The 25,705-nt window shown below is 38.7% G+C and overlaps 1 protein-coding gene and 1 long non-coding RNA gene across 2 annotated transcripts in view; one reads left to right on the top strand and one right to left on the bottom strand.

Moving 5' to 3' along the window:
• The window catches only part of Dscam4 (Down syndrome cell adhesion molecule 4), a 2,049,237-nt gene that overhangs the window by 1,471,551 nt on the left and 551,981 nt on the right, over nt 1-25,705 (top strand).
• LOC137253748 (uncharacterized) lies at nt 23,548-25,433 on the bottom strand. Its single transcript, XR_010953880.1, has 4 exons — nt 24,980-25,433; nt 24,480-24,919; nt 24,068-24,410; nt 23,548-24,014 (listed from the first exon to the last, which is right to left on the bottom strand). It is a non-coding gene; the product is annotated as an uncharacterized lncRNA (long non-coding RNA).

Genomic DNA, 25,705 nt, shown 5'->3' with positions numbered 1-25,705 from the left:
TAGACAGAAACCGGCGTTGTATACCATAAAAGCAATCGCCAATTTAACTCATCGTCGGTAGGCTACTTGGACGGCACTTAGAACAGCCGTGGGAATCATCAAAATCTGGTCTATAAGTTATCCTTGAGTTTTCTTTGGTTTGAACAGAATATTTTGATACTGTGCACAGCGGTGACTAATATCAACGTAACCCGACGTCCTTTGTGGAAACAAAGAATCAGTTTATGACTGGCATTGAATGAGTTACTATTAAATCCTAGCCACAGATACTGCTGATACGTGAGCATGGAAGTAGTTGGTGAAAGTAAAGGAGAACCCGAATACGCAATTATATTATTGTATAATTTTATAATACGTGCATGATCGAGGAAACGCAGCGACAGCAAAACCAAAAGTAACACAACAACATTAACAAAAACCCGTCATCATCAGCACGTCCTCACCAGCCTATATTTTTTTTATTTATTTATTTATTTATAGTCCGCAACTCCGCATATAAACTGGTGAGTACCATCCCATATGAACTAGTGGTCCTTATCCGCCATTGAAGAAAACAGCCCCTTCAAAAATCACGTATGTACATATATTAAAGTATATTCCCCCGGAAAATTTGGCGGCTCCCGCCAAATAATCTTTTCCGCTAAACGTAATATTTTCCCGCCAAAACTTTATGACAGCGCAATAAATATATATATTCCCACCCCCATACACACGTACATAAAAGCGGTGCATTACAAACCGGCAAATCGCACTCATACTTTCACAAGGTAAACTTGTGTCCCTTGCGGTATAATTTAAATACATATCCCCACGTCTGTATTATTATTTGCGATACCCAGCAAAAAATTCAGCCACATCCACATAGTTTGAAATGCCCAGCAGCAAATTCTGCAGGTCATCGCAACCAGTCCCAGACTACTCCCAATTCAGTCTAACTGGTCCTAGCCTACTACACTCTCGACCAATAGGAAAACTTATCCCTTTGGTTTTCCGGCATAAATAAACCTGCGGCAATCTCCAAAATAGCCAAAATAAAATTAAGTCCTTCTTCAGAATGGCTAGCGTGGTCGAAAGTAAATTTATATTCGAAACGGATCTCTTTTCGGATTACTGCGCTCGGTTCGGTACAACCGACATCCAAGATAACACCGAGGCATCCCTAAAATAAAAAGACAAAAATATCGATGTGTTCTGGGAAAGGCTACAGAGCGCATATGACGCCGTCGTAGAGTCAGATGACAACGACCTTCCCGACGACTTTAAGGCCTCAGCCTTCACCAAATACCGCGCCTGCCTTATAGCATATGAAGACACAATGGCAAGAATAGGCGATCAGCTCCAGCTAATGGTACTAAGCAATCCCGTCCCCGCTACAACCACCACTCCCCAAGAAAATTCCGGGATGCATCTCAAAGTACCCGCCTGTGACACAGAAGTCTTTTACGGGAGTTATGATCAATGGCCGTCCTTCCGTGACATGTTCACGGCGGTCTATATCAACCACCCCAAACTCTCGAGCGCCCAAAAACTGTACCAACTCAGGTACAAGATCCAAGGAAAAGCCGGCCAGATAGTAAAGCAATTCCCACTAAGTGATGCCAACTTTGCTCTGGCTTGGGAAGCCCTGAAATCCCGTTATGAAAACAAAAGAGTCCTGGTCGACAATCAAATCATAATTCTCATGAATCTAAAAGCGATTCAATCGGAAAACAGCGATGAAATCCAAAGATTGTAAACCTCTGTAAATAACTGCCTCCAGATATTAGCAACCCAACAAGTCTCGACAGAGAGTTGGGATCCCATTTTAATTTATTTAGTAACGTCCAAGCTTCCAGAAAATACTGTTGCTCTTTGGGAACAATCATTAAGCTCCAGACGAGACCTACCGAACTGATCCCAAATGGATCAGTTTCTGACTACTCGCTACGAGATAGTGGAAAGGGTGGATCAATGGCGACCAGCCAAACCCCGATATAATCCACCCTCCACCAACGTCTCAAGGCCTTCCCCAAGTCAGAACAATCCCCAGTTCAGGCAGGCTCAAACCCAAAACCAAAGCCGCAACCCCCCGCAGAACAGCAACTATACCCAAAATCGCACAAATGCTCATGTGGCCGAGCATCAGAAAATCTACGCCTGCAGAATGTGCAAGCAGGCCTCCCACACGCTGCAAAGCTGCTTGCATTACAAAAAGCTGGCAATCCCTGAACGGAAAAAATTCGTGAGAGAAAACAATATGTGCGAAAACTGTCTGCCTCCCAAACCCACCTCTTAAAAGATTGCACAAGCACAAGAACGTGCCTCTACTGCCAAGGTCGCCACAACTCCACCCTCCACGACGCCGGAGTATCTCATAAAACCAATGGCCCTCGGAAAACAACAGCTCAAGTAGCAACTAGTCAGGACGTTGCCAACCCAGATCCCAACGAGGAACTTCCCACCACCTCAAACGCTGCCCGCATCCAATCTTTGCATGCAGAAAATGATAGCAAGATCATTTTCCCCACAGCGATAGTGTCCATAGAACACCGAGGGGACTGCTTCAGGCTCAGAGCCTTAGTGGATCAAGGGTCAGAGCGTAGCTTCATCTCATCAAAAGCTCAAATCAAGCTAGGCCTCCCATATACCTACTCCCTATTTGAAATATCGGGCATGGGAGGCGGAGTAGTACAAACCTCCAACAAGTTATGCTCACTGACCCTAGTCTCAAATGACCACAAGGTGAAAATAAAGGCCCAGGCAATAGTGCTACCTCGGCTTACTAGGCAACTCCCAACAGTCAGGGTAAATAACTACCAAATGCGTAAATGGTCACACCTCAAGCTAGCAGACCAGAATTCTCAGAACCCCTCCCAAATCGATCTGGTGTTAGGCAGCGATCTCATCCCTAAAATCATGCTAAATGACATAGAAAAGATCTCGCCCACACTGCTAGCACAAAACACAATATTTGGCTGGATAACAAGTGGCCAAACCCCCGAAAAGGTCGGATCACACTCCTCTCAAGCGTGGGAAGTGACGAATATCCAGCTGAATTAGACAATTCTGGGAAATCGAAGAAATACCCAGAGTGCGAGTGGAAACCCCAGAAGATAAAATGTGCGAAGACTTTTATCAAAGCACAACCACTCGCATGGATGACGGTCGATACATGGTTCGGCTCCCCTTTAAATCAACATTCCCAAACGATATCGACCTAGGTCAATCCCGTACTGCAGCCCTACGACAGTTCCATGGCATGGAACGTACTCTCTCAAAAAAGGGCGATCTCAAGCAGCAATACGACCAGGTACTCGAAGAATATCTGTCTCTAGGCCACATGGAAGAATGCAGTCCCAATGAAATAGAATCCCTGGGTAAATACTGTTCATTCTATCTCCCTCACCATGCAGTCGTAAGGCCAGACAAGAAGACAACAAAAGTCAGATTTGTATTCAACGCCTCTAAAAAGTTGGGTTCTGGTCACTCCCTTAACAATGTTTTATGTACCGGACCAACCCTCCAACCCGATCTCCGACTTATGTTGTTGAAATGGCGAACATATAAATAAGTGTTTAATGGCGATGTCGAGAAAATGTACCGCCAAATTCTCTTGCACCCCGATGACCGAGACTACCAACGGATAATATTCCGAACCCCCGAACACAGTCTAATAAAGGACTACAAGTTGAAAACGGTCACCTTCGGGGTTAATTGCGCTCCTTTCCTGGCTATTCGCACCATACACGAGCTGGCGAAAGATATAGCTGATTCCCATCCACGCGCAGCTCCAATACTAAAATCCGAGACGTATGTTGACGATATTTTATCTGGCAGTCATGATCTCCAATCAGCCGAGCAATCCCTAACAGAGACTATGGACGCTCTCAATTCAGCCGGCTTTCCCCTAAAAAAGATCACGGCAAACCATCCCAACATCCTCCAAAAAATATCGAAAACTGATCTGCTGGAAACGAACTCTCTCGAGTTCGAAAAGACTAGCACCGTGAAGACCCTGGGCATCTAGTGGAACGCCCTACCGGATACATTCTCGTATACCGTCGACTCAAATCCGGCATCCACTGCAGCCACGAAGCGGCAAATCCTCTCCTCCATTGCGAAACTTTTCGATCCCGCAGGGTGGCTGACGCCCATAATGATCCAAGCGAAGATGAGAAGGTTAAACCCATCCGTCTAGCCGAATGGGCGCAGTTCTCTCAAATTCTTCCGTCTATATAAGCCATCCATATACCCCGATGGATGAATTTTACGCCCGATCAATATGTTGAGCTCCACGGATTCTGCGACGCCTCAGAAAAGGCTTATTGCGCAACCCTGTACCTAAGAAGTACCGTCGGTGCTCAGGTCCACTCTCACCTTATAGTGTCCAAAAGCAAAATGGCCCCTCTCAAAACCATTAGTTTGCCACGCCTGGAGCTATGCGGAGCGCTCTTATTAGCCAAATTAGTGGCAGTAGTCCAATCCCACATCGGCCTAAGCCAAAAAAAATTAATCATGTGGTCCGATTCGGAAATCGTGCTAGCCTGGTTGAAAAATCCACCCCACTCGTGGAAAACATACGTCTCCAACCGAACAGCGCAGATTATAGACCTCGTTGGAAATGTCCCTTGGCGACATGTGCGAAGCAAAGACAACCGCGCGGATCTTGGAACCAGAGGATGCAGCCCCGACGATCTCGCTAACTCATCGCTATGGTGGAACGGTCCAGAGTGGCTTTCCCGACCCCCCCCAGGACTGGCCAACACCAACGGCCAGAAATATTGCACCCCCCGAACTTCGCCGAGTCGAAGCACTGCATGCAGCGGAAGAGTCAGAAGACTCCTTAGCACGGTTCTCCTCCTATCCCCGCGCCTTACGCGTAACAGCGTACGTGTTGAAATTTATAACTCGGCTTAGAAATGCTGTAGGAGGCACTCGTACCCCTAACGATCCCGGCCTCTCTTACGCCGACGTCATGCGCGCGAAAATCCGTCTGCTGAGCTTGACTCAGTCGAGATTCTTCGCTTCCGAAAGAGCTTCCCTCGAAAATTCAAAACCAATCGGAAAGCAAAGTCCCCTACTGGCACTTGACCCCTTCCTGGACACAAACGGGATTCTCCGTGCCAACGGACGATTAGTAAACGCCGACAAGACCTACAATGAGTGTCATCCCATCATTCTCCCCGAAAAGGCTCGATTTACTTCCCTCTATATAAAGTTTCTACACGAGAGCTTCCTCCATGCGGAAGTCAGCCTCCTGCAACAAGCTATGAGGCAGGAATTCTATACCCCCCGACTCAAACCTCAGCTGAAAAAATGTATTTTCCAATGTTAAGTCTGCACCATCCATAAGCGACAAACGCAATCCCAAATAATGGCAGCTTTACCCCGCGAACGATGTACATTCGCGCCCCCCTTCACTACTACTGGCGTAGACTTCGCAGGCCCGTTTCAAATCAAAGCTTCGATGCTCCGATCTCCAACCCTCGTAAAAGGTTATGTGGCCGTTTTCGTTTGCTTCACCACCAAGGCGATCCACCTGGAATTGTGTTCGGATCTCACTAGTAAGGCTTTTCTCGCTGCCTTCGCCCGGTTTGTAGGGCATCGAGGGTACCCGAAACAAATGATGAGCGACAACGGCATAACATTCATTGGTGCTAAGCGAGCAACCTAAATAGAGTTCATCACCTTCCTCAATGAAGTCTCAACAGATATTGTCCAAAGGTACGCGCCACAAGACATCGAATGGAAATTTATACCCCCCGGAGCACCCCACATGGGCGGATTATGGGAATCTGCCGTCAAAAGCTTTAAAACCCATTTTAAAAAGGTCGCCGGAACAAACAGCTTCACCTTTGAAGAATTCTCAACGTTATTAATTCGTATAGAGGCCGTACTCAATTCTCGTCCTATCTCCCCGCTTTCCCAGGACCCAGTGGATCTCACCGCCCTCACACCTGGCCACTTTCTCCGAGGCGCACCCCTTCTCGCCATCCTCGAACCGATCTATGAACAACTCTCTTTGATCAACCGTTGGGAACGGTTGAAAGTTTTACATCACCAATTCATCAAGCGCTGAAAGAATGACTATCTCATGGAGTTACACAAGCGTTATCGATGGAAAACCGCTCAACCTCCCCGTAAAATCGGCGATCTAGTCGTCATCAAAGAAGACAACCTACCCCCTACCGAATGGCTCCTAGGACGCGTGGAAGCCACCCATCTAGGAAGAGACGGCCATATCCGAGTAGTCGACGTACGCACCCAGAATGGCGTACTCACCAGGCCCATCACAAAATTGTGCTTTCTACCACCCTCTGAGCCTGACTTAAGCCCGCAAGGCTCAGTAGCATCCCCAGAACATAATACAGTCCAACTCCCTGTGCTATCGTAAAATGAACAGAAACAACCTTAAGCCCTACCAACACTCACTCCCAACACCACGAGTGAATAAAAATTTATTTTATCCTATCTTCCTCAGATGGATCGCCAACGCCCTCCAGTCCCCGCACCGCGCCGCTCGCTAGCATCACAGGTGACAGTGCCCACAGCTCGCCAGCAACGTGCCGAAGTCCTGCCCGACTATCGACGATACCGTTTATGCATGCGACCCCATGCACTATCAATGTGCTCCGTGTTCGCTGCCATGCAGCCCCAACAACGCGCCTTGGTCGCACGGGCGCACAATTATTGCACAAACTGCTTGGCACTGTCACACGCCACACGCGCATGTTCATCCAGCGAGCGCTGCCACGTCTGCGAACTCCCTCACCATACCTTGTTGCACCGAGACACCGGGATCCGCCAAACCCCGAATGTAGAGCAACCACCAAGGCGCCAACGCCATACATCGCGCCGCCTCAGGCCACGCCATCGCAGCAGTGGGAACGTCCAGCCACCACCCTCTGCAAGAACATCCAGCGTTCGCCGCAACCAACCCGTACCGACCGTGCCCAATCGCACTATAAGATGCACCGCCACCGGCCTACGAAGCTCAACGTACAAAAGCAAAGTGGGCAAAATCCTCATTAAGGAAGCAGTTAGGGCGTTGACCGAGCTGCAACATACGTTAGGCGCTTAGTACGCCTAGGCGGCCAGGATGTTTGTGCGGCGTAGGCTGCCACCCATCCCATCTCCCCCTTGTACATACATATATATGAATTTCCTTATAACCCGTAGTTTGTATTATATATTATTATTACATTGAATTGTATTGCATTGAATTGTATCCTATTATATTCCCCAAAATCAATGAATATAACTTAACGTTAAATTTCCCATTGGGAATCTTCATGGACGTGTGGCAGCCTCCACCGCGTAAATCCCACAAAACGAATTCGCCGCAATCCGAAGCAAGGCGATCTGTCATCACCGCCAGCTGTCAAAGCGGCCATTATATTTCTTTTTTTTTTACTTGTTATTACAATTTTTGCAAGGCATATCAGTTGCTACTTCTAAGATCTGAATTCCGTGTTATGTGAAAAAGTATAAATTACACTAAATAAATTTACTAATACGCTTGTAGTGCGATCAAAACCAAATACATAAAATAAACCTTTCGAAAGTCAGGCAGTCAACTGTGCAATTAACGACATTTTATATCGCGATTTTATATTTGTACCTTGGATACGTAAACTGTGCTGTCAAGTTAGCTCGAGCATTTATTGCATCCATTGTTAATAGTAGATATACTCCAAAGAGAAGTTTACCGATTCCAAAAAAAACCCAACTACACTGTGTAAAACGTTAAATATTAAATAAAACACAACATTAGCTTGATCATTTTTAGTTGTTTGCATAGACAGAAACCGGCGTTGTATCCATAAAAGCAATCGCCAATTTGACTCATCGTCGGTAGGCTATTTGGACGGCCCTTAGAACAGCCGTGGGAATCATCAAAATCTGGTCTATAAGTTATCCTTGAGATTTCTTTGGTTTGAACAGAATATTTTCATACTGTGCACAGCGGTGACTAATATCAACGTAACCCGACGTCCTTTGTGGAAACAAAGAATCAGTTTATGACTGGCATTGAATGAATTACTATTACATCCAGATACTGCTGATACGTGAGCGTGGAAGTAGTTGGTGAAAGTAAAGGAGAACCCCAATACGCAATTATATTATTGTATAATTTTATAATACGTGCATGATCGAGGAAACGCAGCGACAGCAAAACCAAAAGTAACACAACAACATTAACAACAACCCGTCATCATCAGCACGTGCTCAGCAGCCTATATAGTCCGCAACTCCGCATATAAACTGGTGAGTACCATCCCATATTAACTAGCCTGGGAGCAGTGGTCGACCCACCAGCAGTGGAGACCGAGCGCTTGGAATGGGCCCATGAGGCGGTAGAAGTAGGTCGAAGGCAGTTCAAAAGGTTTGATGCTAGAAACCCTCGGTTCTGCAACCGGTACGAGGAAGAAGCGTGGAATCGTAGAATGAAGAGGCAACGTTCGGCGGAAGGCGACAAGCCTGCTTTCAAGAGGCAGAAATGACACAGTCCCAGAGCCGCGAGGCAGGGCAGTCGTATAGAAAAAACAAGTAGGCCCAAAGCTGTAAGACAGATGGGCCCCAATAGCGAGGTAGAAACTACCTCGAAGGCTGCGATTCAGAATGAAGTTCCAACTACGGAAGTAGGAGATAAGCCAAAGGGAGATAACGCTAAGACTCCGACTTTCTCGGAGGTGCTAAAGGGAGTTAAAGCTAAGACTCCGGCTTTATCGGAGGTGCACGCCGGCTTTTCCCGAGAAGATGAGTGATTCGATGGGTGCATAAGACTGAATCATGTACCGCACTCTTGGAGAACTGCTCGTGTAGCTTTCCTACCAAAGGCGGGGAAGATCGGTCACGTGTATCCCAAAGATTATAGACCCAAGAGCTTAACATCATTTCTGCTCAAAACCTTTGAGAGGCTGATAGATGTGTACATAAAGTCCAACGTGGATTAAAAGCTGCTCTCCACAACACAACAGTCGTACACCAAAGGCAAGTCAGTAGACACCGCATTGCATAGGGTGGTAATAAGCATAGAAAAAGCCCTGGAATATAAGGAATATGCCTATATTTAAGAATTCATGAGCTTTACACCGGCTTATAAGGAATTGCTCTAGAAGTCTTCTTAATTATTGCCGGGGCTTTCAACAGTGTTTTTAAATGGGCGATTATGGCACTCCGGAAAGGGGCAGGGAGGGGTGCTATCACATCTGCTGTGGACGCTGGTCATAAACCAACTGCTCAGGGGATTCTACGAGGGACCAGCAAAACTTACGGTTTACACAGATGACGTTGCATATGGTCTTGTTACCAAAGAGGCTCAAAGTCTCTAAGTTAGGAGGGGCCACCCTACGGGAGAAACCGTGCACAAAATATCTAGGAATCATCCTAGACAGAAAGCTGTCATGGAAGCTCAACGTGGAGGAGAGGGTGAGGAAGGCTTCATCGGCACTTCATGCATGTAAAAGAACCGGCATATACGATCAGAAGGCACTTGAAGACGATGCCTCAAAACTAACAACCAAAAACAATAATTATCATTTCACTGACACACATTTTATGGTTTTTTTCTTCGGGAGTTGGACACAATCTTTTCATTATATGACTTAACAATTTAAAGGCTTCATTCTGTATTGCGAACGATAGCTCAGACGAACGATTCGCCTCCAAACGATTTCGACTAGCAATGGTATTCTCTATAATTTTTGTTCGGTCTTTACGTTTGTAACTAACAGGAAGGCAAAAGTAATTGTCAAGTGATAAGTTGCCATCGTTTAACACTGTGCAAATACACTAGCGATTCGTCTCTGATCCGCAACGAAAGTTCGTTTCGTAATAGAGAATGAGGCCCTAAGATTAGACATTTTTTTCAATTTGTATTTTGACTTACCAGCAACAACAGAATCGTGTTTAATTGTAAGCCGCACAATCATTATAGCATCATGTAACGAAGCTCAGTTTCTTCCAAAAATTGTTCGGCACCGCCACGTAAAATCAATGTACATTTTCTAGCATTAACACAACCTTTAAATAATTATAAACTATGAACATAAAATCAATGTCAAACCCACTATCAAACCTTGGAAAACGGTGAAACGTTCACCACCAACTTGACGTTCTTCAAAGTAATCACATTGACGCTGTTTAGGCCACCAGCCTAAATATTTCGAACCACCCTAACGCGCGCATTAGTTATTTTATTATTAATACCGGTAACGGCTAACACCAGCCGAGAGCTAACTTTGAAGGGGAAAAACTCAACGAAAGTTAGCTATCGGCAGGTGCCGCGGACCTTTTCGCGGTCTTGACTCCTTCTTCTTTTTTGGAACGTTCACGAGCCAGCAGCTAGCCCCAGTTGAGTAATACAAACCAACCATTTTCCACATTTTCCATTTTTCGATTTATAATTAATTTTGCCGATTACTCAAGTGTAATTTTTGAACTTTCAATAGCCAAGTGTAAATTTCTTATATTTAACCATTTGCACTTGCATTAAGATTGCAAGTAATTAATTTGATAAATTCGAATTGTCAGAATGTATAGTGAAGTGTGCTTTTAATTAACTCTTTCCTTTTACCAGTATATCTTTCTGGTTGAATTCTAATTTAGTCCGTGTAATTAAACACTCTGGAACATTGAATTTAGAATTCGGTTGTGAAGTAATACTTCTATTCCATAACAAATACAGAATTTATATTGTTTATAAGGTGAAATAAATTTGTTATTGCTCGTTACTAATTCTTCCTTTTATACCTTTCATGAAAATGAAATGGTATATTAATTTCGTCACGAAACCGAAAATTGTAAGTCCTTAAAGGAAAATAGATAGACCCACCATTAATTATACCGAAATAATCAGGTTGAGAGCTGAGTTGATTTAGCCATGTCCGTCTGTCCGTCTGTCTGTTTGTATGCAAACTAGTCCCTCAATTTTTGAGATATCTTGATAAAATTTGGTGAGCGGGTGTATTTGGGTGTCCGATTAGACATTTGTCGGAACCGACCGGATCGGACCACTATAGCATATATCCTCCATACAACCGATTTTTCAGAAAAAGAGGATTTTTGTAATATCTTACCCAATTTAACAGATTGAAGCTTCAAACTTCACCATATACTTTCGTATATTGCACGTATTGTTGCCTGAAAAAATTGATGAGATCGGTCGTATATATAGTATATATCCCCCACAACCGATTGTTCAGATAAGGAACTTTTCGTAATTACTGCCCTATTTTAAGAGCTAGAGGCTTCAAATTTCAACGAATGCTTACGTATATAGCATATATTGTTGTCTGAAAAAATCATACAGGTCGGTGGTATATATAGTATATATATGGTGGTATATATAGTATATATATATAGTATTATATATGGTATATATATATATATATTTTCGCAAATTTGAGCCCCATTTTAACAGCTAGAAGCTTCAAATTTCACAGAATACTTACGTATATAGCATATATTATTGTCTGAAAAAGTCATAGAGATCGGTTGTATATATAGTATATATCTCATACAACCGATTGTTCAGATAAGAAACTTTGCGCAATTTCTACCCCATTTTAACAGCTATACGCTTCAAATTTCACCGACTGCTTACGTATATAGCATATATTGTTGTCTGAAAAAATCATAGAGATCGGTTATATATATAGTATATATCTCATACAACCGATTGTTCAGATAAGCAACTTTTCGCAATTTCTACCCCATTTTAACAGCTATAAGCTTCAAATTTCACCGATTGCTTACGTATATAGCATATATTGTTGTCTGGAAAAATCATAGAGATCGGTTCTATATATAGTATATATCTCATACAACCGATTGTTCAGATAAGAAACTTTTCGCAATTTCTCCCCCATTTTAACAGCTATAAGCTTCAAATTTCACCGATTGCTTACGTATATAGTATGTATTGTTGTGTCAAAAAATCATAGAGATCGGTGATATATATAATATATATATGATGATATATATATTATATATATATAGTATATATATATTTTTTTTGCGATTTCGGCCTCATTTTAACAGCTATAAGCTTCAAATTTCACCAAATGCTTACGTGTATAGCATATATTGATGTCTGAAAAAATCATTGAGATCGGTGGTATACATAGTATATATCTCATACAACCGATTGTTCAGATAAGAAACTTTGCGCAATTTCTGCCCCGTTTTAACAGCTAGAAGCTTCAAATTTCACAAAATGCTTACGTATATAGCATATATTGTTGTCTTAAAAAATCATAGAGAACGGTGGTATATATATTATATACTTCATATAAACTGTCATTTTTGCCCCTTTTTTACGGCTAGAAGCTTCAAAATTCATCAAATTTCAACAAATAGTTACGTTTACGTCATATATTTTTGAAAGACGTGATTCGTAGTCATAGTTTTTACATGCAGACCACAAAAAACGTGAAGCTTTGCATCCTCACACAGATTACCTACCTATTTTTATACCTTTCATGAAAATGAAATGGTATATTAATTTCGTCACGAAACCGAAAATTGTAAGTCCTTAAAGGAAAATAGATAGACCCACCATTAAGTATACCGAAATAATCAGGTTGAAGAGCTGAGTTGATTTAGCCATGTCCGTCTGTCCGTCTGTCCGTCTGTCTGTTTGTATGCAAACTAGTCCCTCAATTTTTGAGATATCTTGATAAAATTTGGTGAGCGGGTGTATTTGGGTGTCCGATTAGACGTTTGTCGGAACCGACCGGATCGGACCACTATAGCATATATCCTCCATACAACCGATTGTTCAGATAAGAAACTTTTCGCAATTTCTACCCCATTTTAACAGTTATAAACTTCAAATTTCACCGATTGCTTAGGTATATAGCATATATTGTTGTCTGAAAAAATCATAGAGATCGGTTGTATATATAGTATATATCTCATACAACCGATTGTTCAGATAAGAAACTTTTCGCAATTTCTACCCCATTTTAACAGCTATAAGCTTCAAATTTCACCGATTGCTTACGTATATAGCATATATTGTTGTCTGAAAAAATCATAGAGATCGGTTGTATATATAGTATATATCTCATACAACCGATTGTTCAGATAAGAAACTTTTCGCAATTTCTACCCCATTTTAACTGCTAAAAGCTTCAAATTTCACCAAATGCTTAAGTATATAGCATATATTGTTGTCTGAAAAAATCATAGAGATCGGTTGTATATATAGTATATATCTCATACAACCGATTGTTCAGATAAGAAACTTTGCGCAATTTCTGCTCCGTTTTAACAGCTAGAAGCTTCAAATTTCACAAAATGCTTACGTATATAGCATATATTGTTGTCTGAAAAAATCATAGAGATCGGTGATATATATATTATATACTTCATATAAACTCTCATTTTTGCCCCTTTTTTACGGCTAGAAGCTTCAAAATTCATCAAATTTCATCAAATAGTTACGTTTACGTCATATATTTTTGAAATACGTGATTCGTAGTCATAGTTTTTACATGCAGACCACAAAAAACGTGAAGCTTTGCATCCTCACACAGATTACCTACCTATTTTTATACCTTTCATGAAAATGAAATGGTATAATAATTTCGTCACGAAACCGAAAATTGTAAGTCCTTAAAGGAAAATAGATAGACCCACCATTAAGTATACCGAAATAATCAGGTTGAAGAGCTGAGTTGATTTAGCCATGTCCGTCTGTCTGTTTGTATGCAAACTAGTCCCTCAATTTTTGAGATATCTTGATAAAATTTGGTGAGCGGGTGTATTTGGGTGTCCGATTAGACATTTGTCGGAACCGACCGGATCGGACCACTATAGCATATATCCTCCATACAACCGATTTTTCAGAAAAAGAGGATTTTTGTAATATCTTACCCAATTTAACAGATTGAAGCTTCAAACTTCACCATATACTTTCGTATATTGCACATATTGTTGCCTGAAAAAATTGATGAGATCGGTCGTATATATAGTATATATCCCCCACAACCGATTGTTCAGATAAGGAACTTTTCGTAATTACTGCCCCATTTTAAGAGCTAGAGGCTTCAAATTTCAACGAATGCTTAGGTATATAGCATATATTGTTGTCTGAAAAAATCATAAAGATCGGTGGTATATATAGTATATATTTGGTGGTATATATAGTATATATATATATAGTATATATATATATTTTTTCGCAAATTTTAGCCCCATTTTAACAGCTAGAAACTTCAAATTTCACCGAATACTTACGTATATAGCATATATTGTTGTCTAAAAAAATCATAGAGATCGGTTGTATATATAGTATATATCTCATACAACCGATTGTTCAGATAAGAAACTTTTCGCAATTTCTACCCCATTTTAACAGCTATAAACTTCAAATTTCACCGATTGCTTAGGTATATAGCATATATTGTTGTCTGAAAAAATCATAGAGATCGGTTGTATATATCTCATACAACCGATTGTTCAGATAAGAAACTTTTCGCAATTTCTACCCCATTTTAACAGCTATAAGCTTCAAATTTCACCGATTGCTTACGTATATAGCATATATTGTTGTCTGAAAAAATCATAGAGATCGGTTGTATATATAGTATATATCTCATACAACCGATTGTTCAGATAAGAAACTTTTCGCAATTTCTACCCCATTTTAACAGCTAGAAGCTTCAAATTTCACCGAATGCTTAAGTATATAGCATATATTGTTGTCTGAAAAAATCATAGAGATCGGTTGTATATATAGTATATATCTCATACAACCGATTGTTCAGATAAGAAACTTTGCGCAATTTCTGCCCCGTTTTAACAGCTAGAAGCTTCAAATTTCACAAAATGCTTACGTATATAGCATATATTGTTGTCTGAAAAAATCATAGAGATCGGTGGTATATATATTATATACTTCATATAAACTCTCATTTTTGCCCCTTTTTTACGGCTAGATGCTTCAAAATTCATCAAATTTCATCAAATAGTTACGTTTACGTCATATATTTTTGAAATACGTGATTCGTAGTCATAGTTTTTACATGCAGACCACAAAAAACGTGAAGCTTTGCATCCTCACACAGATTACCTACCTATTTTTATACCTTTCATGAAAATGAAATGGTATAATAATTTCGTCACGAAACCGAAAATTGTAAGTCCTTAAAGGAAAATAGATAGACCCACCATTAAATATACCGAAATAATCAGGTTGAAGAGCTGAGTTGATTTAGCCATGTCCGTCTGTCTGTTTGTATGCAAACTAGTCCCTCAATTTTTGAGATATCTTGATAAAATTTGGTGAGCGGGTGTATTTGGGTGTCCGATTAGACATTTGTCGGAACGACCGGATCGGACCACTATAGCATATATCCTCCATACAACCGATTTTTCAGAAAAAGAGGATTTTTGTAATATCTTACCCAATTTAACAGATTGAAGCTTCAAACTTCACCATATACTTTCGTATATTGCACATATTGTTGCCTGAAAAAATTGATGAGATCGGTCGTATATATAGTATATATCCCCCACAACCGATTGTTCAGATAAGGAACTTTTCGTAATTACTGCCCATTTTAAGAGCTAGAGGCTTCAAATTTCAACGAATGCTTAGGTATATAGCATATATTGTTGTCTGAAAAAATCATAAAGATCGGTGGTATATATAGTATATATTTGGTGGTATATATAGTATATATATATATAGTATATATATATATTTTTTCGCAAATTTTAGCCCCATTTTAACAGCTAGAAACAGAAACTTCAAATTTCACCGAATACTTACGTATATAGCATATATTGTTGTCTAAAAAAATCATAGAGATCGGTTGTATATATAGTATATATCTCATACAACCGATTGTTCAGATAAGAAACTTTTCGCAATTTCTACCCCATTTTAACAGCTATAAACTTCAAATTTCACCGATTGCTTAGGTATATAGCATATATTGTTGTCTGAAAAAATCATAGAGATCGGTTGTATATATAGTATATATCTCATACAACCGATTGTTCAGATAAGAAACTTTTCGCAATTTCTACCCCATTTTAACAGCTATAAGCTTCAAATTTCACCGATTGCTTACGTATATAGCATATATTGTTGTCTGAAAAAAATCATAGAGATCGGTTGTATATATAGTATATAATCTCATACAACCGATTGTTCAGATAAGAAACTTTTCGCAATTTCTACCCCATTTTAACAGCTAGAAGCTTCAAATTTCACCGAATGCTTAAGTATATAGCATATATTGTTGTCTGAAAAAATCATAGAGATCGGTTGTATATATAGTATATATCTCATACAACCGATTGTTCAGATAAGAAACTTTGCGCAATTTCTGCCCCGTTTTAACAGCTAGAAGCTTCAAATTTCACAAAATGCTTACGTATATAGCATATATTGTTGTCTGAAAAAATCATAGAGATCGGTGGTATATATATTATATACTTCATATAAACTCTCATTTTTGCCCCTTTTTTACGGCTAGAAGCTTCAAAATTCATCAAATTTCATCAAATAGTTACGTTTATATCATATATTTTTGAAATACGTGATTCGTAGTCATAGTTTTTACATGCAGACCACAAAAAACGTGAAGCTTTGCATCCTCACACAGATTACCTACCTATTTTTATACCTTTCATGAAAATGAAATGGTATATTAATTTCGTCATGAAACCGAAAATTGTAAGTCCTTAAAGGAAAATAGATAGACCCCACCATTAAGTATACCGAAATAATCAGGTTGAAGAGCTGAGTTGATTTTGCCATGTCCGTCTGTCTGTTTGTATGCAAACTAGTTCCTCAATTTTTGAGATATCTTGATAAAATTTGGTGAGCGGGTGTATTTGGGTGTCCGATTAGACATTTGTCGGAACCGACCGAATCGGACCACTATAGCATATATCCTCCATACAACCGATTTTTCAGAAAAAGAGGATTTTTGTAATATCTTACCCAATTTAACAGATTGAAGCTTCAAACTTCACCATATACTTTCGTATATTGCACATATTGTTGCCTGAAAAAAATTGATGAGATCGGTCGTATATATAGTATATATCCCCCACAACCGATTGTTCAGATAAGGAACTTTTCGTAATTACTGCCCCATTTTAAGAGCTAGAGGCTTCAAATTTCAACGAATGCTTAGGTATATAGCATATATTGTTGTCTGAAAAAATCATAAAGATCGGTGGTATATATAGTATATATTTGGTGGTATATATAGTATATATAGTATATATATATATATTTTCGCAAATTTTAGCCCCATTTTAACAGCTAGAAGCTTCAAATTTCACCGAATACTTACGTATATAGCATATATTGTTGTCTGAAAAAATCATAGAGATCGGTTGTATATATAGTATATATCTCATACAACCGATTGTTCAGATAAGAAACTTTTCGCAATTTCTACCCCATTTTAACAGCTATAAACTTCAAATTTCACCGATTGCTTAGGTATATAGCATATATTGTTGTCTGAAAAAATCATAGAGATCGGTTGTATATATAGTATATATCTCATACAACCGATTGTTCAGATAAGAAACTTTTCGCAATTTCTACCCCATTTTAACAGCTATAAGCTTCAAATTTCACCGATTGCTTACGTATATAGCATATATTGTTGTCTGAAAAAATCATAGAGATCGGTTGTATATATAATATATATCTCATACAACCGATTGTTCAGATAAGAAACTTTGCGCAATTTCTGCCCCGTTTTAACAGCTAGAAGCTTCAAATTTCACAAAATGCTTACGTATATAGCATATATTGTTGTCTGAAAAAATCATAGAGATCGGTGGTATATATATTATATACTTCATATAAACTCTCATTTTTGCCCCTTTTTTACGGCTAGAAGCTTCAAAATTCATCAAATTTCATCAAATAGTTACGTTTACGTCATATATTTTTGAAATACGTAATTCGTAGTCATAGTTTTTACATGCAGACCACAAAAAACGTGAAGCTTTGCATCCTCACACAGATTACCTACCTATTTTTTATTTTATATTTATCTTAAAAATCGTTAAGGAATGCAGATCTCTTCACTATATATTTCTTATCTTATACATCCGATTATTCGGAGATTACGAACGGGATAAGATTATTGTTCAGCCCCATTCATGAAAGGTATGAAGTCTTCGGCACAGCCGAAGAGTCCCGTTCTTACTTGTTTATTTTATATTTATCTTAAAAATCGTTTAGATATGTTCAAATTTCACCAAATGCTTACGTGTATAGCATATATTGTTGTCTGAGAAAATCATAGATACCGGTGGTATATATATTATATACCCCATATAAACTCTAATTGTTGCCCCCTTTTTACGGCTAGAAGCTTCAAAATTCATCAAATTTCATCAAATAGTTACGTTTACGTCATATATTGTTGAAATACGTGATTCGTAGTCATAGTTTTTACACGCAGACCACAAAAAACCTGAAACTTTGCATCCTCACACAAAGTACCTACCTGTTTTTATACCTTTCATGAAAATGAAATGGTATATTAATTTCGTCACGAAACCGAAAATTGTAAGTCCTTAAAGGAAAATAGATAGACCCACCATTAAGTATACCGAAATAATGAGGTTGAAGAGCTGAGTTGATTTAGCCATGTCCGTCTGTCCGTCTGTCTGTTTGTACGCAAACTAGTCCCTCAATTTTTGAGATATCTTGCTAAAATTTGGTGAGCGGGTGTATTTGGGTGTCCGATTAGACATTTGTCGGAACCGACCGGATCGGACCACTATAGCATATATACTCCATACAACCGATTTTTCAGAAAAAGAGGATTTTTGTAATATCTTACCAAATTTAACAGATTGTAGCTTCAAACTTCACCATATACTTTCGTATATTGCACATATTGTTGCCTGAAAAAATTGATGAGATCGGTCGTATATATAGTATATATCCCCCACAACCGATTGTTCAGATAAGGAACTTTTCGTAATTACTGCCCCATTTTAAGAGCTAGAGGCTTCAAATTTCAACGAATGCTTAGGTATATAGCATATATTGTTGTCTGAAAAAATCATAAAGATCGGTGGTATATATAGTATATATTTGGTGGTATATATAGTATATATATATAGTATATATATATATATTTTCGCAAATTTTAGCCCCATTTTAACAGCTAAAAGCTTCAAATTTCTCCGAATACTTACGTATATAGCATATATTGTTGTCTGAAAAAATCATAGAGATCGGTTGTATATATAGTATATATCTCATACAACCGATTGTTGAGATAAGAAACTTTTCGCAATTTCTACCCCATTTTAACAGCTATAAACTTCAAATTTCACCGATTGCTTAGGTATATAGCATATATTGTTGTCTGAAAAAATCATAGAGATCGGTTGTATATATAGTATATATCTCATACAACCGATTGTTCAGATAAGAAACTTTTCGCAATTTCTACCCCATTTTAACAGCTATAAGCTTCAAATTTCACCGATTGCTTACGTATATAGCATATATTGTAGTCTGAAAAAATCATAGAGATCGGTTGTATATATAGTATATATCTCATACAACCGATTGTTCAGATAAGAAACTTTTCGCAATTTCTACCCCATTTTAACAGCTAGAAGCTTCAAATTTCACCAAATGCTTAAGTATATAGCATATATTGTTGTCTGAAAAAATCATAGAGATCGGTTGTATATATAGTATATATCTCATACAACCGATTGTTCAGATAAGAAACTTTGCGCAATTTCTGCCCCGTTTTAACAGCTAGAAGCTTCAAATTTCACAAAATGCTTACGTATATAGCATATATTGTTGTCTGAAAAAATCATAGAGATCGGTGGTATATATATTATATACTTCATATAAACTCTCATTTTTGCCCCTTTTTTACGGCTAGAAGCTTCAAAATTCATCAAATTTCATCAAATAGTTACGTTTACGTCATATATTTTTGAAATACGTGATTCGTAGTCATAGTTTTTACATGCAGACCACAAAAAACGTGAAGCTTTGCATCCTCACACAGATTACCTACCTATTTTTTATTTTATATTTATCTTAAAAATCGTTAAGGAATGCAGATCTGTTCACTATATATTTCTTATCTTATACATCCGATTATTCGGAGATTACGAACGGGATAAGATTATTGTTCACCCCCATTCATGAAAGGTATGAAGTCTTCGGCACAGCCGAAGACAGTCCCGTTCTTACTTGTTTATTTTATATTTATCTTAAAAATCGTTAAGATATGTTCAAATTTCACCAAATGCTTACGTGTATAGCATATATTGTTGTCTGAGAAAATCATAGATACCGGTGGTATATATAGTATATATCTCATACAACCGATTGTTCAGATAAGAAACTTTGCGCAATTTCTTCCCCATTTTAACAGCTAGAAGCTTCAAATTTCACCAAATGCTTACGCGTATAGCATATATTGTTGTCTGAAAAAATCATTGAGATCGGTGGTATATATAGTATATATCTCATACAACCGATTGTTCAGATAAGAAACTGTGCGCAATGTCTGCCCCTTTTTAACAGCTAGACGCTTCAAATTTCACCATATGCTTACGTATATAGCATATATTGTTCTCTAAAAAAATCATAGAGATCGGTGGTATATATATTATATACCCCATATAAACTCTAATTTTTGCCCCTTTTTACGGCTAGAAGATCCAAAATTCATCAAATTTCATCAAATAGTTACGTTTACGTCATAAATTGTTGAAATACGTGATTCGTAGTCATAGTTTTTACACGCAGACCACAAAAAACCTGAAACTTTGCATCCCCACACAAAGTACCTACCTGTTTTTATACCTTTCATGAAAATTAAATGGTATATTAATTTCGTCACGAAACCGAAAATTGTAAGTCCTTAAAGAAAAATAGATAGACCCACAATTAAGTATACCGAAATAATCAGGTTGAAGAGCTGAGTTGATTTAGCCATGTCCGTCTGTCCGTCTGTCCGTCTGTCTGTCTGTCTGTTAGTATGCAAACTAGTCCCTCAATTTATGAGATATCTTGATAAAATTTGGTGAGCGGGTGTATTTGGCTGTCCGATTAGACATTTGTCGGAACCGACTGGATCGGACCACTATAGCATATATCCTCCATACAACCGATTTTTCAGAAAAAGAGGATTTTTGTAATATCTTTCCGAATTTAGCAGATTGAAGCTTCAAACTTCACCATATACTTTCGTATATTGCACATATTGTTGCCTGAAAAAATTGATGAGATCGGTCGTATATATAGTATATATCCCCCACAACCGATTGTTCAGATAAGGAACTTTTCGTAATTACTGCCCTATTTTAAGAGCTAGAGGCTTCAAATTTCAACGAATGCTTACGTATATAGCATATATTGTTGTCTGAAAAAATCATAAAGATCGGTGGTATATATAGTATATATATGGTGGTATATATAGTATATATATATATATATATTCGCAAATTTTAGCCCCATTTTAACAGCTAGAAGCTTCAAATTTCACAGAATACTTACGTATATAGCATATATTGTTGTCTGAAAAAATCATAGAGATCGGTGGTATATATATTATATACTTCATATAAACTGTCATTTTTGCCCCTTTTTTACGGCTAGAAGCTTCAAAATTCATTAAATTTCATCAAATAGTTATGTTTACGTCATATATTTTTGAAAGACGTGATTTGTAGTCACATGCAGACCACAAAAAACGTGAAGCTTTGCGTCCTCACACAGATTACCTACCTATTTTTTATTTTATGTTTATCTTAAAAATCCTTTAGATATGTTCAAATTTCACCAAATGCTTACGTGTATAGCATATATTGTTGTCTGAGAAAATCATAGATACCGGTGGTATATATAGTATATATCTCATACAACCGATTGTTCAGATAAGAAACTTTGCGCAATTTCTTCCCCATTTTAACAGCTAGAAGCTTCAAATTCCACCAAATGCTTACGTGTATAGCATATATTGTTGTCTGAAAAAATCATAGAGATCGGTTGTATATATAGTATATATCTCATACAACCGATTGTTCAGATAAGAAACTTTTCGCAATTTCTACCCCATTTTAACAGCTATAAGCTTCAAATTTCACCGATTGCTTACGTATATAGCATGTATTGTTGTGTCAAAAAATCATAGAGATCGGTGATATATATAATATATATATGATGGTATATATAGTATATATATATTTTTTTGCGATTTCGGCCCCATTTTAACAGCTATAAGCTTCAAATTTCACCCAAATGCTTACGTGTATAGCATATATTGATGTCTGAAAAAATCATTGAGATCGGTGGTATACATAGTATATATCTCATACAACCGATTGTTCAGATAAGAAACTTTGCGCAATTTCTGCCCCGTTTTAACACCTAGAAGCTTCAAATTTCACAAAATGCTTACGTATATAGCATATATTGTTGTCTGAAAAAATCATAGAGATCGGTGGTATATATATTATATACTTCATATAAACTGTCATTTTTGCCCCTTTTTTACGGCTAGAAGCTTCAAAATTCATTAAATTTCATCAAATAGTTATGCTTACGTCATATATTTTTGAAAGACGTGATTTGTAGTCACATGCAGACCACAAAAAACGTGAAGCTTTGCGTCCTCACACAGATTACCTACCTATTTTTTATTTTATGTTTATCTTAAAAATCCTTTAGATATGTTCAAATTTCACCAAATGCTTACGTGTATAGCATATATTGTTGTCTGAGAAAATCATAGATACCGGTGGTATATATAGTATATATCTCATACAACCGATTGTTCAGATAAGAAACTTTGCGCAATTTCTTCCCCATTTTAACAGCTAGAAGTTTCAAATTCCACCAAATGCTTACGTGTATAGCATATATTGTTGTCTGAAAAAATCATTGAGATCGGTGGTATATATAGTATATATCTCATACAACCGATTGTTCAGATAAGAAACTGTGCGCAATTTCTACCCCTTTTTAACAGCTAGACGCTTCAAATTTCACCATACGCTTACGTATATAGCATATATTGTTGTCTGAAAAAATCATAGAGATCGGTGGTATATATATTATATACCCTATATAAACTCTAATTGTTGCCCCCTTTTTACGGCTAGAAGCCTCAAAATTCATCAAATTTCATCAAATAGTTACGTTTACGTCATATATTGTTGAAATACGTGATTCGTAGTCATAGTTTTTACACGCAGACTACAAAAAACCTGAAACTTTGCATCCTCACACAAAGTACCTACCTGTTTTTTATTTTATATTTATCTTAAAAATCGCTAAGGTATGTAGATCTGTTCCCTATATATTTCTTATCTTATACATCCGATTATTCGGAGATTACGAGCGGGATAAGATTATTGTTCAGCCCCATTCATGAAAGGTATGAAGTCTTCGGCACAGCCGAAGACAGTCTCGTTTTTACTTGTTATTTCTTTTATTTGCGTGCGATCGCGGCCCACGACACGGGTGCCACATTCCCCCCACAACAGACGCAAAACACTTGAATTAAGCTGTAGTCATAACAGCACCACCACAAGCTTTCATTGTACGTTTCAAATCTTCTTCTGGTACCCTAACAGAACATTTCACGATCTGCAAAATACTGTGTACCAACATCACCAATTGGTAGCATTGTCACGCTCAGCCTTGAATTCCAATTCTATATTTAAAATTGCGATTTTATATTTTTTGTATGACGTTGGATCCACCAAAGAAAAGTGCAGCGTCCACAACCATTTTAGAAAAGAAATCTTTTTGTTGATGAATAAGTTTGGAGGACATTGCTGTGGCAGCGCATTTTTCCAATAAACCACGTTGTTGTTCCTTTGATTGGCGCTTCGACATGTTCATCCGTGTCATATTTTGGTCATGCATAATTGTAATGCTTTGCGTATAGCTTTAATGATGATACGTGCATGCACGCATTCCTCAAATGGCTTAACTTGTTTATGATTTCACATGCTTCAAGTACTACTGATGTGGTGCCATCGCCGACCTGATAAGAGAAGCATTTTTATTCTACACATTCTAATATAACTAAAAACTTACCTCCGCATTTTGAGATTTGACGATGTCGACTAGAGTTTTACGGCTGGATGCACAATATCCAATAGTTTCATAATGGTTGCCCCATCATTTGAAATTGTGGCCCTACCACTGGAATCAACAATATATTTGTACATACTGTGTGAACCCAATGTAGTCCGTACAGCGTCCACAATTAAATGCGAGGCATTGAAGTTTGGATATGAGTTGAGGTTCTACCTTGAGAGCTATGGGTACCCAAATATTTTTTACACAAAAACTCATGTACCCAATACAAGTTCAGGACGTTCATATTTATAGACACGCTGTCCGGTGTGGCCCAAATGTTGCAAATATACAGTTGGCACTGTTGAGAAAAAATATGGATCAATGTACACAAGTAAAAGTGAAAGATTTTTAGATCATCTGTTGTTACCTTACGCATAAGACATTGGAAACGACGACCAGCATCTACAAATTGCATATGAGCCTTGCAACGATTACATCTAATTGGACCCAATTCACCAAAACTTACAATTCATATTCACCCTCAAACCGTTCGTGCCATTGGTGAGACGGTAAGTGTAAAGCTGCAGACATTGGTGCTTTATCGGTAACCGTATCGGTAACCTTATATCAGCTGATTCGACCAACCTTATGGGAATCAATGCAATTGATTATTGGTGCTGCTAAGGTCGTAACCGTATCGTAGCCAACCAATTGGTTTTTGGTTTACCGTCGTAACGATAAACAGCTGATTACGTTAGGGGTACGACTACAGCGATACGACATACGGCACCAATGACTCCCGCTTAATGGACAAAGATAGTTGTTTTTAATAAATAAGATGTTGCAGGTATGCAATACAAAGAGGACCTGCAAACGAGAAAGATCAATGTAATTGCCAAACAAAACATTAATTTCGAATATCAATACCTAACGTAACGTGGCGAGGAGTTACCCTGATCTTGTACCACATATTTTGTGGTCACCAATGGTGGCAATAAACCTTGTTGATTAGTAATAAAAGCACCACCAGCGCCGATTTTCAATGATAACGCTTGTAACGTAACGTTACAATAACGTAACTCCCCCTGTATTTCCTTATTCACCTAAACCTGAACCCCCCTGTACTTATTTTGCTATAGCATAGCCAACAACCACTTCTTTTATAGCATTTTCAACAACCAACTAAATTGCGAACCAATGAAAATCACAATAATGGTGCGTTGAATTCTCAACCAGTTTGCGTCACCACCCATATAAACACGGCATTTGCATTTTCGCAATTCAGTCCTCGCAGGTGAGCCAGCGGGAGTGGATGTCTTTTTAAAGACATATTTTTCCCTCCTGCTAGCTAGCTGAGTGGAAGGGGCGCCGTCATGGCGCGGGTCACCCTTCACTTAGGTAAGGACGACGGGGAGGATGCCTTGTGCTACTTTGCCCCCCGCGCACTCCTAGGTGTTGAGTGGCCCGACGCCTTCATGGCCATTTAACCCCTCCCCCTCAGTTCTAGCTTAGGCTGGCTGAGTGGAGGGGGCGCTGTCATGGCGCGGGTCACCCTTCACTTAGGTAAGGACGACGGGGAGGATGCCTTGTGCTACTTTGCCCCCCGCCCCCTCCTAGGCGTTGAACGGCCCGACGCCTTCATGACATTCGACC

Source organism: Eurosta solidaginis, chromosome 5 (assembly GCF_040869045.1).
Source record: "Eurosta solidaginis isolate ZX-2024a chromosome 5, ASM4086904v1, whole genome shotgun sequence".
Classification (NCBI taxonomy): domain Eukaryota; kingdom Metazoa; phylum Arthropoda; class Insecta; order Diptera; family Tephritidae; genus Eurosta; species Eurosta solidaginis.
The sequence above is the reverse complement of the archived record's forward strand: the minus strand, read 5'-3'. Positions and strand labels throughout refer to the sequence as shown.